At 50.9% G+C, this 19,378-nt stretch overlaps 1 protein-coding gene across 4 annotated transcripts in view; it reads right to left on the bottom strand.

The window, feature by feature from the left end:
- Window positions 1-19,378, bottom strand: part of LOC146822541 (NACHT, LRR and PYD domains-containing protein 12-like) — an 867,568-nt gene that overhangs the window by 800,742 nt on the left and 47,448 nt on the right. For 3 of the 4 annotated variants that reach the window (XR_014963327.1, XR_014963328.1, XM_085613662.1), the window contains exon 4: window positions 6,246-6,395. The gene's annotated coding sequence lies outside the window, so the exon portion shown is untranslated. The remainder of the gene's footprint in view (window positions 1-6,245; window positions 6,396-19,378) is intronic. The other variant, XR_014963329.1, reaches the window with a different exon arrangement.

Here is a 19,378-nt window from a genome sequence, read left to right as displayed (position 1 = left end):
GCCAGTGTCATTCAGCTTGCATATTCTGGTTGACATGCTCTTGAAAGTATTATTTAACTTACCTGTAACAAGTCCTGCTTGGTTCTAGAAATAAAGTACAACTAAAGTAATACTTTTTATACAAACAATCGGTCTGAGTTCAGTCTTTAAGTGCTTGTAATCATTCTTTGCCTGAGTGTGTACAATAAATGCCTAACACAACCCTCTGACAAAGCCTTACTGCTCGCTCACACTACCACCGATATAGAGTAGAGTGACATCTACTTTTACCTCTGAACACCTTTGGGGAGCCACTGGATTCTGTGCACACTATACCTTACTTTGGTATAGTATATACAGAGCCAGCTTCCTACAACCACCACTCCCGATGCACCGCACTGAACTGTGTAAATAGTCTCCAACACCGTAAGACCAGGCCAGACTGAACCACCTCACCAAGGAGGACTAAAGCCTTGTGGCCAGGCTGTCCAGAGGTCCAGCACTGCCCGGCAGATGGCCTGAAGAGAATCAGTGATGCTGTGTTGTGTGGTTTGTTTTTCCCCATAGGTTGGACTTTTGTTTGTTTCTTTTCCAATAAAGTGGGGAGGAATGTAGTGTCCTGCAGGACACATTCTAGTGCTAGAGAGTGTGATGTAACACACTGTACACCCGCCCAGCACAGGCGTCACAGGTTATGTTATGTTAATTGTGATTTGTAGAGCGCTTAATACCGGTAGGTCTCTAAGCGCTGTGAGAAGAGAAGCTACAGTCCCTCTGGGTGAGTGTGGCCCCTGACAGGACAGTGTCAGGCCCCGGCTTAGGTGAAGAGTTTTCAGTTTCTTCCTAAATGGCAGGAGGGCCTCCTCAGAGCGAAGGTGGCCTGGCAGCCTATTCCATAGTTGGGGGATGAGGACGGAGAAAGCTTGCCCTCCTTTCGTCTTATAGTTAAACCGTGGGAGGATAGTTGGGCTCCTGAAGAAGAACTTACGGAGCGGCCAGGAACGTATTTCACCAGGCGCTCTTTGATGTATCTTGGGGCCTGTCCATACAGGGCTTTGTGGGTGATACAAAGTCCTTTAAATTTGGTCCTCTGTTTGATGGGAAGCCAGTGGAGTTTTTGCAGCAGAGGAGAAGCCCCTGTAGGTCTGGGTAGTTTAAAGATCAGCCTGACAGCGTAGTTCATTTCCACCTGAAGTTTGCCTAGCAGGTTGTCCGGTAACCCAATGTAAAGCACGTTACCATAGTCTAGGCGTGACATGATCAAAGCAGTCACCACAATTCGATTGGTGGAGAATGAGAGGATGGGTGATAGTTTCCTCAATTGCCTTAACAGGCCCACCCATGTCCCAAATACGGTAGACACTTGATTGGCCAGTGAGAGGTTGGCATCAATTTTATTACCCAGGCATTTTACCGCTGGTACTGGAGACGGTGTATCTCCCAGCTCTTGTGGCCAGAATTGGTAGGACCATGGGTTGTTGTCCGTGGTGATGGCCAAAGCCCCCGTTTTGTCTGGGTTGACCTTAAGTGAGTTGTTTGTCATCCAATTTACCACAAATCTCAGAATGTCTTGCACATGCGCATGGGCTTGAGGAGTGTTGTCAATTTGTAGGATGATTTGAGTATCGTCAGTGTAGTTAAACACGTGGCAGTCCATCCGGGCCAGGGCCATCACCAACGGTCTGAGATAGATGTTGAACAACAATGGGGACAGGGCAGACCCTTGTTGGACACCACAGGTTATAGGCCCTCTGATGGACACACAATCACCCATCTGAATTATTTGGGTGTGATCTGTCAGGAAGGAGGTAATCCATTAATGTATTGTCCCGCAGATGCCTATATCCCAGATTCTTGTTAGGAGTTGATCATGGTTGACCGTGTCGAACACGGCCGACAGGTCTAGGAGGATCATGGCACATGGCTTCTTGCTGTCAGCTGTGAGCCTTATTTCATCCAGTACTGACAGCATCACCAGCTCAGTGCTGTGATGGGCTCTGAAGCCAGCCTGCCTGTTCCCGAGTAAGTGATGTTCTTCCATGAACATTGATGAGGTTTTGAGAATGTGTTGTTCCAGGATTTTGGCCATAAAAGGGAGTTGAGAGATGGGTCTATAGTTTTTCATGTTGGTGGTGTCTGCTCCGGTCTTTTTGAGTAGAGGGATTACTCTAGCTTCCTTAAAATTCCTAGGGACCTTCCCTGTATCTAGAGAGAGGCTGATCAGGGAGAGGACTTCTCCCTCGATCGCAGGAAGGGCTAATTTGAAAATCTTTGGAGGGCAGGGGCCCGGGGGTGAACCCGACGTAATCCTGCATCAATGTGGAGCAGAGAGTCGTGATCTAGCTTTGGGAAGGAGGCGATAGATTCTGTCATATTATTGTGTGTCTATGCCCTTGCCAGGACGTGTTGGTTAATGGGGGTTTTGTGGATGTCTACTAGGATATCTTTAACATTTATCTAAAAAGATGGTCAGAAACTTGTTACAGTGGTCATGGCTGATGGGAGCTTCTTGCATCTGCTATTGGCTTAGCTCCTTCAAGAATTTTGAAGGTTTCTTTCTGTTTGTTTTCAACTGCCAGAATACTGGCTTCATAGAATACAGCCTTTCTTTTAAGGATGGCTTTTTTGTAGCTGGTAAGTTTGGTTCTATATTTTGTGAGCACCTGCAGCTCATAGGCTTTGCGCCACTATCTTTCGTGGTGGTAGAGGATCCGCTTCAATACCCTCAGTTCTTCAGTGAACTAGGGGGCGCCCTTCCCCTTATTTTCCATTTTTGTTTCACGGGCTGGCGCCAGCCTGTTGACGGACGATAACAGCTGGTTAGAGATAGATTCGCTCCTTACTTCAAGATCCTCTGATCAAGTATTCCTAGATGTGTTATCTCGTAGAGTTTCCCCTAGGCTTTTACTATCGATTTTATTCCAGCTGGGCACCATTTTCCATCTGGGTGGAGGGCGCGAGGAACGGCTAGCTAGGGTCATTTGGCAACTAATTAAATGGTGGTCAGACCACCCGCAGCGAGTTGTGTCCACCAGATTGACCAGTGGCAGCGTCGACCAGATGAGGTCTAATGTGTGACCTTTCTCGTGGGTGGGGGTATCTACCAACTGCGGCAGCCCCAGTGTGGACATGGTATCTTCTAGCTGTTGGGCTTGTGCTTCTCTTGGCTACAGGTCCCAGTGGTAGTTAAAGTCCGCTACCATCAGGAGCTGCTTGAACCGTGAGCGGAGGTTGGTGACAATTTCAGTGAGGTGGTCGATAAACTGGGGGGGGGGCTCGCGGGAGTCGGTACACCAGCACTATCGACAGGCTTGCAGTGTTGGTGCAAGCTTTGGCTATTAATATGTTGGTTCCTTCCTGACTTTCTCCTGCTAGTTTCCCTATTGTCAATTGCTTGTTGTATAAAATCGCCACCCCCCTTCTCCCATCAGGTCTATTATGCCAAAGGGCATCATAGCCAGCGAGTAGTGCTGCGACTATATTTGGCCCTGAATCATCGTCGAGCCAAGTTTCAGTTAGTGCGAGAATGTTGGTGAGTCATCTTGCAGTAGGGTGAATATTTCCAGGCAGTGCTTCTGGAGTGAGCGGGTGTTATGCACCATAGATTTTATGTGCTTACTAAGGCTGGGGTTTTTGGCCTTACGGGTGTGGGGGGATTTAGAACTTATGTCCTCTCTCTTGTGTGTGATGAGGAGGTCTTCTGCCATGAGTAGGCTCATAATATGTGGCTCCAGGTGGGGTGTGTTATGCTCTAGGGACCTTAATTTGATCCCTGAGTATGTCAACATTTGACCAGGGGTCCTAGCCCCTGGGCCCGTTCGTGCGCGAATGGGCGCAGACGGGCATGCCTTACGCGCGCCTTCGGCACGCCATCGGCACGCCATCGGCGCGACAGCTGCGCATCTGCTCCAGTGTGTAGTTTTGAGCATTGAGCGTCCCTCGCCCCTCCCAGTAAATCAGCCCAGCTGACTACCCCCGTGACCACTAGACCGCGTCTAAGGAGTGGAAGTGGTGAAAAGGAGAGCCCGTGACTGGGATCCAGTCTGTCTGTGCCCCGTGTCTTTAAAAGTCAAATTGAGTTCAACAGTAGCAGCATTTATTTAGATTTTTTAAAAACTTAAAAGCAAATAGAAAACAGGCACATTTTGTTAACGAACAAGCATGCACCACCTGGGAGGCTGTAGCGCGTCTTCTCTGGTCAGGTGACCCTGATAATAAAAGGGGCTGGGCGCACGTGCCCTGGGCCAGTTTCTAGTACCATATACAGGTGTCCGTATCATCCTTACTGTAGTATGTGGGCCTAAAGCCTACAAGATTACATTAAGGAAAGAGAAAGGGAACGGTTTTCACTTCGAGACCAGAAGAACCAACTTAGGGGTAGATTTAGAGGTAGTGTTTGCAAACATTTTTGATTAAAGGTGCGTGTTTCAGAACGGAACATGGCCAGTGGGACTCCATGAGGTACATCTAAACCCCTTAATATGCAGCCTATGCTTTAGTGTCATACATGGGCACTGTTAAAGGCATGCGTTTTAGATGTATTTCATCTCCATAGTCTTTTATCTCAATTCAAATAATGCATGAGCGAGGGGTTAAATGATTGTAAATGGAATTTAATATGTCCTTAACTGTCATTAAATAAAATAGCGCAGAAAGGCCCTTTGTCAAACCAACACCATGGAAACCATTTTGAAATTGGGTGAAGAACTTGCAGTTTAAGAGCACCTATTGCCCAGGTCACCCAAAATAACTGTCCACTCACAAGAATGTGTCTGCACTGGGCAGAAACAATATACAGCATGCTGCTCTTATCCCCTGTGCTATGTACATTTTACCCAAGGAGGAAGAGCGTCTCTTTTCAGCTGAGTGGTAATTTTACCCAGACTGATCCACCCATGTAGGGGTCCACGGACACACAGGGACTGGACTACCTTCAGACACAAAGTCTGGCCCCTCTGATGGGCCGTGCACAGGGTCGCACTGGCCGCCTGCCTTGTATCCATTTTAGATTTTTTCAGTTCAAAAAAGATTTTATTGATAAGAAATAGAGAGTGTCACAACATATTACAACATAATACATATATGTAAAACAAGAGAAAATCTACATCGTTACGAATGAATCAGGTTGATTAGAAAATTAAAAGTAATAAAACATCAAAAACAATAATACAGAATATCTGAAACGTAAGTGCATAAGGAACAGTTGGGGTTAATTAAGGGGGTTTTGAGACTTCCTGCTGAGATGAGGTAATTGAAAAGAACGACTAGCACAAGCATCTAAATAAATGGTAATGGGAGACCACAAATCCGGTCTTTTGGTCCTCAAATGGACTGGGTACACAAAAGAAGTGTCTAACCTATGATTATGGCACACAGCATACCACCATGCCCTATAAGAAAGTTTCGAGAAGTCTTTCCAATTTGCTGTGATTTGCTGAAATGCAACTGCTAACAACAAATCAACAATTTTAACATTAAGCATTGTATTCTCCCAACAAGATGACAAGCTACCTAAGAAAACATCAGTAAAGACAAAAGAAAGAGCAGTGCCGAAAATCAAATTAATTTGAGACCAGACTCGCTTCCAAAAAGTATGTACAATAGAACAGGAAAATAACATGTGGAATAAATCGGCCTTTGGTGAGGAGCAAGTCCAACAAATATCAGGTACAGTGGTGTAATTCCTGCTCAGAGCATACGGTGATAGCAAAAGTCTGTTATATACAAAAAACAAAGTTTGCGTTGTATTTGCAGCTCTGGAAGATTTGCAAATCTTAATCCATAAATTATTCCATAAGGACACTGGCCAAGGCAGTGCAAAATCATGTTCCCAAGCCTCTTCTGTCACGGTTACACAGAAGCTCAATCAAGCCAAATGTTCTTAACCTGTGCCACGTTAAATGTTCTTAACCTGTGCCACGTTTTCGTTTTATTTCACTGTAATTATGTTTAAATATTTTCTTTTAGTTTACTTATTAGAAACGTTAATTGCAGAATTAATCGCAGCACACTGTATGCATGTACCTTTCAAATTCACATTGGCATAAACACGAGTCCTTGTCACGTGCACAAGGGGACAGACGGCATCACAAAACTTTCCACGTCCCAAGCAAGAAACAAGCTCACGCGGCTCACGCGAATGATCAGGTTTGCCTTCTGCATGTTGCACGTGCCTGAGCTGGAATCTTCCTCACGTGGCTCTCGAACATATTTAAATCGCTCGCGCAAAGCTCCCAGTGCTTAGTCTCATCATTAGACTTCCTTACCTGCACTCCTGCTGGTCGCTTCTTCCCCGGACGAATTCCTGGATATTTTCGAAGCAAGACTCGGCTTCAGTCATCTCCTACCGTTCCAGTCCATGAGGTGGCGCTCTCGGATTATAGATGAACACGCTCCACGTCTTGATCCCTGCAAAACTGAAGAAGGTTAAGATAAGTGAAATTAAACACAGCATTCAATGCATCGACGCACCGGTGAGTCGCTAGTTAAACATTTCATATTTGTTCAATTGCAAAAAGAACTTTGGAAACAGTAAAAGACTCGTCAAGCTATTGGAACTATAAAGACTTTTCAGAATAACTTTTGTAGCAATAAAAGGATTGCAGAATAACTTTTGTAAACAAGACAAGTGGTAAGAAACAATTACCACAAAACAAAGGTAAACGTCGGAACATTTGGATTTCAAGCAACATTCTTCTTACAAGGACACTGTGCTTAAGATTTATTGTATTTATATTTCTTTACAGGGCAAGAAGAGCTTGTACAGAGAAGAGAGTATTAGTATAGTTGCTGTCATAATAATTCACTAGGTAAACCTGCTATTAGAAAGTACATGTTGTGATTAGGTTTGACTGTTTGGCGTATAATAATTGTCTAATCATTATCGTCTGTTATATTTTAGATTTGCAGGATTGTAAATTGCCAGACTGAAGAGTGTCATAAGCAGTTAAGTCAGACAGAAAAAGCGCCAGACAGAAAAGCGCCATAAGAAGTGCAAGGCAGCGACGTGCAACCAAGATCTCTCTTGTCTCTTTGTTATTCCACTTCCCCTTTCCCTTTGGGAACCTTTTCACACAACTGAATTAATCGAGTTCGGTTGTTGGACCGGTTCTTGAGGGGAATAGGGCTCGTTCATCTCTCAAGAGAAGGTTCAGGAGTTCAGGTGAGTGATAGTCGTGACAGAAGACTAAGCCACCACTTCTCTGAGAGATCAACAAAATGGATTTTCTAATTTTCTAATTTCTAGGTTTGGTGAAGCGCGACAGCTACCCCAGCAATGGGGCGTCCCGGCGCTGAGAGACAAGCTCACACCTACTAGACGGGGGAGTAGCTAAGAGCCCTAGAGAGCAGGAAAGAGGAGGGTCTTGATTGCTTTGCGAAAGGTTGGGAGACAGTCTAAGGAACGAATGCTGAGCGGGAGATCGTTCCAAAGTTTGGGACCGAGAACGCTAAAGGAGCGACCTCCAGTGCGGCAGAGCTTAGTTCTGGGTACTTCCAAAAGAAGTTGGTTAGAGGAGCGTAGTTCACGGCCAGGAACATAGGGTCGGGCCAGGTTTCGCAGCAGAGGGGGATTTCCCTGTTTGACAATTTTAAAGATCGTGATGAGAGCTTTAAATTTAACTCTGTGTTCCACGGGCAGCCAGTGGAGTTTGCGGATGGTGGCTCTGGCTGAGCATCTGCGTGGGAGACCGACCAGCGTTCTAGCCGCCGCGTTCTGGATTCGTTGGAACCTAGCCGTTTCAGCTTTGTTTGCTCCCAGGAGGAGGACGTTCGCATAGTCCAGGCGTGACAAGATGGTTGCCTGGACAATTAGCTGGCGAGCCTTTGAGTCAAAGAGTCCGAGTACAGGCCTGAGGTTCCTTAGGAGACCTATGCAGGTGGCTGCCACCTTTTTAGTGTGTGACTGGAAGCTAAGGTTGGGATCCATCCAGACCCCCAGGTTTTTTACGCACTTTTTAGGGAGTGGGGTGTTGCCAAGGGATGACGGCCACCAGTGCTCGTTCCATAGGCTGGTGTTTCGGCCAAGGAGGAGCACCTCGGTTTTCCCAGCATTAAGTTGGAGGTAATTATCCGTCATCCATTGTGCCACCGCTGCCATGCCCTCTCTGAACTTGGATGGCGCGATGGACGGGCTCTCCGAGAGGGTGACGACCAGCTGGGTGTCGTCAGCGTACGAAACCAGTGTGAGCCCCCACTCTTTGGCCACTACCGCAAGCGGCTGGACATATAAGTTAAAGAGGGAGGGGCTCAGCGCTGAGCCCTGGGGGACTCCTTGAGCTATGGGATGGGATTTAGAGAGAAATGGGGGGGCTGACACCTTGAAGGATCTGTCCTTAAGAAAGGATTGGAACCATGCAAGAGCGAGGCCAGTCACACCGGCCATCTCCAGACGTTTCAGAAGAATGTCGTGGGATACCGTGTCAAAGGCTGCGCTGAGATCTAGAAGGATCAGCGCAGCACTTTGACCAGAGTCTAAAATCGTCCGGAGATGTTCGGTGGTGGCCAATAGGGCAGATTCAGTAATATGGCCCGCTCGAAAGCCATTTTGGGATGGATCCAGGATTCCGTGGTGATCCACATGTTTCGAGAGGATGCCATTGACATGGGCTTCTGCTATTTTAGATATCCAGGGGAGGAGGGATATTGGCCGGAAGTTTTCCGGCTTGGAAGGGTCCAGGGTGGGTTTTTTGATTATCGGTGATACCCACGCTTGCTTCCAAGCTATGGGTACAGAAGCAGAGGTGAAGGAAAGATTGAGGATATCCAGCAAGGAGGGTAGGAAAAAGTCAAGCGAGTCCAGGAAGTGAGAGGGGCTCATAGGGTCAGCTGGGGAGCCAGACTTCACTTTCTTGCAGAGTTTGGTCAGGTCAGCAGCCGTGATTGCAGGGATTTGGGTAAGAGGGGTGATGGTGGAAGCTGGTGTCTTAAGTTCTTCAGAGTGAGGAGGGTTCTGCAGAAAGGTTGCATACATTTTTTGGACCTTTTCAACAAAGTATGTGGCCAGCTGCTCGCATTGTTCGTTGGATGAGATTTTGGGAGAGGGCGACCTAGGGTTTTGGAGTTCTTTGACTAGTTTAAAGATCACTTTAGCTGGGTTCGGGTTGGAGCTGATTTTGTCAGCGTAGAAAGTAGCGCAGGTAATGCTGATGGCTTTGTGATAGATTTTAAGCTTGGATAAATAATTAGCCTTATCCTGATTGTCAAAGTTTTTCCTCCATTGACGCTCGGCTTTTTTACAGTCTTTACGCATCGCTTTAAGGGTATCATCGTACCACCGATTAGAGGGTGTGTTACGTCCTTTAGTCAGCTTGGCTGGGATGAGATTGTCAAGCCCCTTAGTAATCCAGGTAGTGAACGAGGTATAGGTCGTATCTATCTCCTGGTTGGCTTCGCAGTGGAAATCTCCTAGTGTTTCATGAAGAGCGGGATGGAGAGTTTGTGCCAAGGTCTTTTTAAGCGACGGTTGGATTCAGTTTTATACTGACGTTTTGGTGCTGGGACCATTAGTTTGACGAGGTAGTGGTCCGTCCATCCCATAGGGGTGGGGGTCTCTGTAACTGCCTCTTGGATGTTGGTGAAAATCGGGTCTAGGGTATGGCCGGCTGTATGGGTAGGAGCATGGATAAGAGAGTTGAGTTGCAGTGCCGAGAGATCTGCTAGAAGATTAGCGATTGTATGGTCATTAGTTAAATCAATATGCAGGTTAAGGTCACCTAGAATCATGAAATTGGCAGATTTGGTGATGAGCGTCGTGGACGTTTCGAGGAGGGCGTCAATGAACCTCGAGGACGGGCCTGGTGGGCGATATATGTATAGACCAGATATCGTAGACTGAGGGCTAATGCTGATTTTAAATTGGGCGCATTCACAGTCTGGGAGAGATTCTTTGGTAAAAGAGCAGGTGAGGTGCTTTTTATAGATGACTGCAATGCCGCCGCCTCGAAACTCGTCTGGGAGCGTCAGGTTAGGGATGGTAGTTACGCCGTCTCGTAGCCATGTTTCGCAGAGAAAGAGGATGTCAGGATTTTCATACAATACTTCGGATTTATCCGAATTAGTTAGGCATTTACAATTAGAAATGCAGCATTTGAAACAGGAAAATGATGCTCTTAGGGAAGAATTAGTCAAGACAAAACAAGGTTTTATGCAATGGAGAGATCCAAAGGGTCCTGAAAAACGTCCGGTAATATCCCCATCAAAGTTTGGAAATACTACCTTTGCCTCAGTAAATCCAGTGGCACACAATACCGATTCTAATGTTCAAGTTACTGTAGCCACTCCAACACCGGTCCCTCTTGCCAACCCAGAACGTTTTTCAGGAGATTCCACGCGATTTGCAGCTTTCATTAATCAATGCCAATTGCATTTTCTTTGCAAACCCCAGATTTTTCATTCTGAGTCCACCAAAACTGCATTTATTATCTCTTATTTAGGTGGAGTAGCAGCAGATTGGGCTATTCCCTTGGTAGACTCAAACAACCCTCTCTTGCAAAATTATGATGCTTTCAAGGATGCCATGACTCGGCTTTTTGCTCGTCATGTGTTTGTTCAGACGAGTGACAACGAGTTACTTAACCTTCGTCAAGGCACTAAAGACTTACTTAGTTACATTACCACCTTTAATAGACTGCTTTCAGAGACCCGTTGGCCCGAGGAAAAGCGAACCTCGTTGTTTTACCGTGGGTTAAGAGAGGAATTGAAAGACTCTCTGGCTCATATCGTTGACTTACCAATTGAGTACGGAGACTTTGTTGACTTGGTGGTCAAATTAGATCATCGGTTAAATGAGAGAAAGGGAGAAAAACCCAGAACAGATTTTAAACTTAAAATAGATAATAGACTCCTGTTTTCAAGAACTGAAAGAAGAGATAAAGAAAAGGATGACAAGGCAGGAGATCCAGAACCTATGCAAATAGGGGGAATCAGAGGGCCACTTACTCCTGAAGAAAAAGATAGACGAAGAAAAGAAAAATTATGCCTATATTGTGGCAAGGGCGGACATTTCGCCAGAGACTGTACGATTAAACCCAAGAGAAAGAAAGACATTGCTCTGGCTGATCAAAATGAATCGGAAAACTAAAGAACAGATCGTTTCTTTGAGGGAACCTAAGACAGAGATCACAAGGAATGTCCTGAATACAGGGGCTAGTATTGCTAGACACATGATGATTCTTATGACAATTGTTGTAGCAATAATAATAATAATAATAATAATATGAAATTTATAATGCGCTCAGCTTACCCGAGGGCATCCCGGCGCAACAGACCAGAAGGAGAGAATCAGCTAATCACTGCTATGGAAAGAAGTGGGTCTTAAGAAGTTTCCTGAATGGTAGGATCTTGGGCTCTGAGCGAATCTTGAGGGGCAGAGAGTTCCAAAGAGAGGCCACTTGCACAGAGAAACGCCTGCCCCCAGAACGAGCTCTTCTTACTCTCACTAACTGCAAAAGGTGTTTTTGGTCCGAGCGCAGCAGACGTGGGGGTTTGTAAGGACAGGCCATGTTAGCAAGGATGGGGGGGCCTTTGCCATGTAAAATTTTGTGGGCTGTACATAGCGCTTTAAATTTCACCCGCTCCTTCGCGGGGAGCCAGTGAAGCGCTTTGAGGGCCGGAGCAGCAGACTGCCTTCTGGGAACATCCATAAGGACTCTCGCAGCTGTGTTTTGCACCTGTTGGAGGGATTTGAAGGTCGCTTCAGGAGCACCGAGAAACAGCGCATTCCCATAATCGAGCCTCGATAGAATTAGGCCATGTATCAACAGCTTCCTTGCTGGATCAGGAAGCAGAGGTAGCACCTTTCGGGCTGATCTCAGTAAACCAAAGCAAACCCCTGCGGTCTTCCTGGCATGAGTCCTGAAGGACAGGTCTTCTTCCAACCATACTCCCAAGGACTTGATCTCCTTCTTGGGGGATGGTGGGTCACCAAGAGACCGGGGCCAGCAGCTCGCAATAATGGAGGGGCTGGAGTTGCCCAGGAGCATCAGCTCGGTTTTACTTCCATTAAGCTTTAGGGCGGAGATAGACATCCAACGATAAACATTGGCAAGGCAGTCGTGTAACACCTCAGGTTGTTCCGCCAGCTGAGTGAGGCCCACCACCAGCTGAGTATCATCAGCGTAACTGACGATCTTCACCCCTGAAGGGGCGACCACTCTTTCAAGTGGAGTCATATATATATTAAATAGGGTAGGGCTCAGCGATGAGCCCTGCGGGACTCCACATTGAAGAGGGATTAGGGCAGATTGCTCTGACCCTTCCCGGACTTGGTAGAAATGGTCAGAAAGAAAAGATCCCAACCATTTCAGGGCCGTCCCTGAGACACCTACCTCTGACAGACATTGGAGGAGCACCTGATGACTCACGGTGTCAAAGGCAGCACTCAAGTCCAGGAGGATCACTGCCACTGACCCTCCTGTATCTAGAGTGCTCCTTGCCTCCTCCACTACTGCCAGCAAGGCAGTGTCTGTTCCATGGCCGGGGCGGAAACCAGTCTGGGAATCTCCTAGCAGGTGGTTAGACTCAAGATGGTGAGAGAGCTGACGGTTGACCAACTTCTCTGCAATTTTAGAAAATCCAGGCAGAAGTGAAATAGGCCTGAAGTTGGTCAAATTGGATGAATCCAGTCCTGGTTTTTTCAATAGGGCTTTCACCACAGCCTTTTTCCATCTCTGGGGCACTATGCCCTGAGCGAGTGAAAGGTTCAAGAGATCAGTCAGAGGAGTTGACAAGGTGTTAGCCACGAGCTTAAGATGTTTTATGGGAACGGGGAGCCACTCTTCATCTCCAACAGGACTTTTATCACCTCCTCTACCGAGAAGGGGCCTAAAGATGCTAGCTCAATCGAGCGACTTGTGAGGCTAGTAACCGGTTCATGGCGTGGAGGAATAGTGGGTAAGGAGGATAAGATTTTCTCTATTTTTGAATGGAAGAAGCTGGCCAGTTCCTCACATTTTTCTTTGGGATTATCATGCAACACTGGAGGGACCGGGGCTTTCAGAAGTTCCTTGAAGATTTTAAACAATTCTCCAGAAGAATTGCTTGCTCTCTCAATCCTGTCGCTAAAGAAAATCTTTTTAGTGTCCTTCAGTGCGCTTTTATATTTCCTCAACTCCCTTTTGTAATTGGCCCGGCTTTCTTCCGCATGCTCTCTCCTCCAAGCACGTTCAAGCCTTTTACAAGAGGTTCTGATGCACCTAAGTTCGGGGGTATACCAGGGGGCAGAGCCAATTCTTCTCTCCCTGACAAGCCTCCTTTTATTCGGGATCAGTAAGTCCAGAGAGTTAGTCAGCCATTCACCCAAGAGCTGATCAGCGGTGTTGGGGTCATCTACGGGGTGAGGACAGGTTCTAGCTAGTTCTTCCGCCCAACTGTCCACCGGGAGCTTCGACCAGAGTCGTTCCACAGTATGTTGTCTTGGTGCGGGGTCTCTCCGGTTCCCCAGCAACCAGCTAAACGGAATGAGATGGTGATCGGTCCAGGGGAGAGCCAACATCTGGAGAGCCTGTAGGTTCGCAGAATTAGCAAAAACCGCATCAAGCTGATGACCTCTAATATGAGTAGCTCCCATATTAACGAGATGTAGGTCCAGTGCCCCGAGCGAGCTTAGAAACTCCCTTGCTACTACGTCATTGGGGTCGTCAAAATGAAAGTTGAAGTCCCCAAGAATGACAAAGTTGGATGAGGCAGAAGCCAGTGAGATAACAGCCTCCATGAAAGAATCCACAAAGTTCCCTAGCATAGCGGGAGGCCGATACACAAGGAGGCCAGCAATAGAGACAGTAGAGGAGACGCGAAGGGTAAACTGACAACTTTCGGCGTTGTTGATGCCGCAGTCTACTGCTTTGCATAAGAATGTGTCTCTGTAGACAATGGCCACTCCACCCCCTCTCCCATCTGGCCTATCAAGATGGAACATGAGGTATCCCGGGGGGAGAGCGTTGACAATGTCGGGGTCGGAACCTGTAGTCAGCCACGTTTCCGTCAGGAATAAAACGTCCAGACTATGGTCCAAAACAACAATACAACAAAGACATGTTTTACCAGTTCTTTTAGATTCTGGAGCTACTGGAATTTTTTTTTATATTAACCTGGCTAAAAAATTGAATATTTCCAATATAAGTAAAGAAGTACCTGAGCCTGTCAGAGCCGTCGATGGCTCGGCCTTATCTTCAGGTCTTATTCGGTCACATACTGTGCCTCTAACTCTTGTAAGCGAAAATGGACACACTGAACAGGTAATATTTGATTTAATTGACACTCCAACTTTTGGAATAATTCTTGGCATTCCTTGGTGTTAGAAAAGGTAGACGGACCGGGAGGGCCGGCCGGGGTCAGGGGGAGAGGTCTCCGGGGAGAGCCGTCTCCAGTGATCGTACAGACAAGTAACTTCCCCCCCACAGACAGAGATCACACACGGATAAGGTTCAGTGTTCTTTATAAGCACTTATTTAAGGTACGGTTGAATGGTACAAGGAGGTCTGGACTCAGGGGTCCCCTCGATTAGAGTCTCGCAAGGTAGGGAAGGGGGTAGCGGGACAGTCTATTTACCAATCAGGTAGTTCGGATGAGATGATGATGAGCTCACAATCCTCGAGCTTGGGGGTTAGGTGGTACGGACCGCGGCAGCGCCAGCAGGTCCCGGTGCGGGTGGTCGATACAACGGGCCGCGGCAGCGCCAGCAGGTCCCCGGAAGATGTACGGTCCGCGGCAGCGCCAGCAGGTCCCGGTGCGGATGGTCGTTACAACGGGCCGCGGCAGCGCCAGCAGGTCCCAGGAAGATGAAGGTTGCAGAAGGCCGCGGCAGCGCCAGCAGGTCCCGGTGAGGATGGTCGTTACAACGGGCCGCGGCAGCGCCAGCAGGTCCCAGGAAGATGGATGTTGCAGAAGGCCGCGGCAGCGCCAGCAGGCAGGACGATGGTTCACAAGAGCGGCTACGGCAGCGCCAGTAGACCGTCAAGGTTGAGTTCACTCGGTGTCTCTCGACTCCAGGATACAACTGCCTTCCTGCTCCGGAGCTGCCTCAGTTATAGGGCTGGTGCCCTTTGATGTCCGGACCCTCGCACTTGGAGGTCGGAGGGTCCGGGATGAAGGTGTCCAGACACCCAGCATGGGGTGGAGCCAGTGCCTGGGGGAGCTGGGGGCGATCGGCACCTGGCGGGGGAGAGCCCTTGACACTTCGTTCTCCCATTGACCTGCCAAGTGGTCCGCTCACCTCCTGGGTGGATGGTGGTGCCGGGATGTCGGGGCCGGCCAGGCCCGGGGTTAGGGTTGAGGTGAGGCCATGCGGCCGCGTGGTGCAGGGCCCAAGAGGGCGGCTTGACCCGGCCGGGGAAGCCGGTGGGGCTGGACCCCGTGATGAGTAGGGGTCCGAGGGCAGAGGGTCCGTCGGGAGACGGAGTACGGGTGCTTGTCGCGGGGGTATGCCAGGTGGGCCGGAGTTCGGGCCCTGTCATGCGGGGAGGGAGCAAGCCGTCTGTGAGGCCTGTCCAACATGCGTCCCCCCCAGCTGAAGGCGGGGAGAGTCACCCATCTCCTTGGGGACTCTCTTCGTCGAGGCGGAAAAAGCGGGACAGGCCATCCGCGTTGGCGTGGTCTTGGCCTGGTCGGTGCTCCACGGTGAAGTCCATTCCCTGCAGGGAAATGGACCAGCGCAAGAGTTTTGGGTTCTCCCCCCGCATCTGCATCAGCCATTGCAGGGGTCGATGGTCGGTTTGTACCCGGAAGTGGGTACCGAAGAGATAGGGTCGGAGCTTTTTGAGGGCCCACACTACTGCAAATGCCTCCCTCTCGATGGTGCTCCAACGCTGTTCTCGGGCCAGGAGACGTCGACTGATGAAGGCCACCGGCTGGTCATGACCTTCGGGGTTCAACTGAGAGAGGACGGCTCCGATGCCGTGGTCGGAGGCGTCGGTCTGCACCACAAATTCCCGACTGTAATCGGGGGCCTGGAGCACCGGGGCGGTGCACAGGGCGGCCTTCAGCTCCTCGAAGGCCGCTTGACAATCAGGAGTCCAGTTGACCCGCTTCGGTTGGTTCTTGGATGTGAGACCCGTGAGGGGCCCCACGATGCTGCCGTAGTCCTTCACGAACCGCCGGTAGTAGCCGGTGAGCCCCAAGAAGGCTCGGACCTCGGTCTGGGTGACGGGGGGCTGCCAGGACTGGATGGCCGCAATCTTAAGTTGTAGTGGGGCCACTAGCCCGCTTCCCACTTGGTGCCCAAGGTAGGTCACAGACCCTTGGCCAATTTGGCACTTGCCGGCCTTAATGGTGAGGCCGGCCCGCTGGAGGGCTTGTAGGACCTCTTGGAGGTGACGGAGGTGGTCGGACCAGTGGCGGCTGTATACAGCGATATCGTCCAGGTAGGCAGCGCTGAATTCTTCGAGCCCCGCCAAGACCTGGTTCACAAGGCGTTGGAACGTGGCGGGGGCATTCTTCATGCCAAAGGGCATGACCTTAAATTGATAGTGGCCATCGGGGGTGGAGAAGGCTGACCGTTCCTGAGCCCTGGGTGTGAGGCCGATCTGCCAGTAGCCCGCCGTTAGGTCGAAGATACTAAGATAGCGGGCGGCCCCCAGCCGGTCGATCAGCTCGTCTGCTCGGGGGATGGGATGAGCGTCGGTCCGGGTGACAGCGTTCAAGCCCCGGTAGTCGACGCAGAATCTTAGTTCAGGTGCGGTGCCGGGGGCAGCGGCCTTGGGAACTGATACAACCGGACTGGCCCAGGGACTGTCCGAGGGCTCGATGACCCCGATCGTGAGCATCTTGGCCACTTCCTCCTGTATGCAGGCCCGTACCCGATCTGGTACGCGGTAGGCCCGGTGCCGGACAGGGGGACTGTCCCCGGTGTCTACGTCGTGCAAACACCAAGGGGTGACCCCGGGGGTGAGGGAGAACAGGGCAGCGAACTGCAGCAGGAGGTCCCGGCAGTCCTGGCGTTGCTCCGAAGTGAGGGCGTCAGAGAGCCGGACCCCGTCCACGGAGCCGTCCTTCTCCTGAGTCTTCAGGAGATCCGGGAGGGGCTCGGAGTCTTCTTCTGTACCACTGTCTGTAGCCATCAAGAGGCTTAGTTCGGAGCGCACAAAGTGTGGTTTGAGCCGGTTGGTGTGGAGGACCCGAAGGGGGTTCCGGGGGGACCCCATGTCGATGAGGTAAGTGACGGGGCTTTTACGCTCGACCACTTTGAAGGGCCCCGTCCACTTATCTTGCAGGGCACATGGTTCGGTGGGGGACATCACCCATACTTGCTGCCCAGGCTCGAATTCAACGGAGGAGGCATTGTGATCATACCACCTCTTCATGTCCTCCTGGCTGGCCTCGAGGTTCGCCTTGGCCATCTCCCTGAAGCGCCGGGTCTGGTTTCGTAAGGCCAGGATGTATTTGAAGACGTCTGGAGGGGTCGTTAAGGGGGCCATCTCCCAACCTTCCTTGACTAGGCTGAGGGGCCCTCGCACAGGGTGCCCGTACAGGAGTTCGAAGGGGCTAAAACCGAGGGACTTCTGGGGAACTTCCCGGTAGGCGAAGAGGAGGCACGGGAGCAGTACATCCCACTGGCGACGGAGAGGCTCTTCCAATCCCCCAATCATCCCCTTGAGAGTGCGGTTAAAACGCTCCACTAGTCCGTTCCCTTGGGGGTGATAGGGGGTCGTGAATCTGTAGGTGACCCCGCATTGTTGCCAGAGGGACTTCATGTATTTAGATATGAAATTCGTACCTCGGTCGCTGACGACTTCTCGGGGGAAGCCTACCCGGGAGAAGATCCCCATCAGGGCCCGGCCAACCACCGGAGCTGTCACTGTCCGTAGGGGCACCGCCTCGGGGTAGCGGGTGGCATGGTCCACTAGTACCAAGATGAACCTGTGTCCTTGTGCCGTGCGGGGGTCCAAAGGCCCCACAATGTCTATCCCCACCCTCTCGAACGGGGTGGTGACCACAGGGAAGGGTTGCAGAGGGGCCTTCAGCTTCCGACCACTCTTCCCGCTGGCTTGGCATGTGGGGCAAGATCGGCAGTGGTTCAGGACGTCATTCCTCATTTTCGGCCAGAAAAAGTGGGTCACCAGGCGACTGTACGTTTTGTCCTGGCCCAGGTGTCCAGCCAGGGGGACATCGTGGGCCAGGTTGAGCAGAAAGTCTCGGAAGCGGAGCGGTACCACCAGAACTCGACCGGCCCCCAGCTCGGCGATTCTTTGCTCGCTGTAGAGCAGGTCGTTATCCCAGTAGACCCAGTGGGTTCCGGTGGTGTCCCCGGCGTTTTGGGTACTGGCTTGTTGGCGGAGTCCCTCGAGGGAGGGACAGGTCTTTTGTTCCTGGCGGAACTGTTCTTGGGTGGGCCCCCCTTCTTGACGCCACTGAGCCAGATCCGGAAGGTCCTGATGTTGCGCGTCTTCTTCGGTAGTCGGGTCCGGGAGGTCGGACTCGCCGTTGTCCTCTACGGGGGCAACCGGGGGCGGAGGTGCTGGCCATTCGGTTTCTTCGGATCGGGGGGCGGCACGGGCGGCCATGGATCGGGTGGTTATGCAGGCCCAGTCCGGGAGGCCCAGCATCCCCAGGTGCTCTCTTTTCTCGACGGTGGCCCACGGGGAACTCTCGAGGTCATTCCCCAGGAGGCAGTCCACGGGGGCATCGTCCCGGACCGTCACCTTCAGTAGGCCGGAGACCCCTCCCCATTCAAACGGGACGCAGGCCATCTTACACATACTCTCAGAGTTATCTGCCGAGCGGACGGGGCAGAGAATGTTCGGCAGGATCTGCTCGGGCTTCACCAGATGACAGCGGACGGCCGTCACGCTGGCGCCGGTGTCACGCAAGGCCTCGGCTCTCTGTCCATTAATGGTCACCCACTGACCGTATTTTCTGGTGTTGGCGGGTAGGGGAGCCCGCGGAACCATGTCTCTTCCCCCTAAGCATGCCAGGACCATGGCGGCCGGTTCCCACCCTTGCTGGGCCGGCTCGTACTCTTCGGGTCCCTCCGATGATTGCTCTTCCCCTAGGGCAGCGGCAGCTACCTGGCGGGGCTTGGGTGTTTGGTTTAGCGGGCAGTTCGGGTCGTTGGCGTAGTGGCCTAGACGCTGGCACCGGTGGCACGTGACGTTGGCTCGGTACCCAGGCCGCAACGGGGGGTTGCCCCGGCCGGCCGGAGGCGGGGTGCTGGCCACGGGTGTTGCTGGTAAGGCGTCTCTCCCTCGCCCCGGGCCCCCTCCTCCTCCCCGAGGACGGTGCTGGCCTTGGTTGCTTCTGTTCTGGTCGTGTGGCCCTCTCCGGCCCACTCGGGTGCTTTCCCACCGGTCAGCTTCGGCGGCGAGCTGCCGGGGGTCAGTCAGCTTACTGTCGAGTAGGTGCTGCCTGAGCTCGACGAAACAGTTGTTTGACAGGTGCTCCCATACCATAAGGTTGAAGAGTTGTT

This window comes from Triturus cristatus, chromosome 6, assembly GCF_964204655.1.
Source record: "Triturus cristatus chromosome 6, aTriCri1.1, whole genome shotgun sequence".
NCBI classification, from domain to species: domain Eukaryota; kingdom Metazoa; phylum Chordata; class Amphibia; order Caudata; family Salamandridae; genus Triturus; species Triturus cristatus.
The sequence above is the reverse complement of the archived record's forward strand: the minus strand, read 5'-3'. Positions and strand labels throughout refer to the sequence as shown.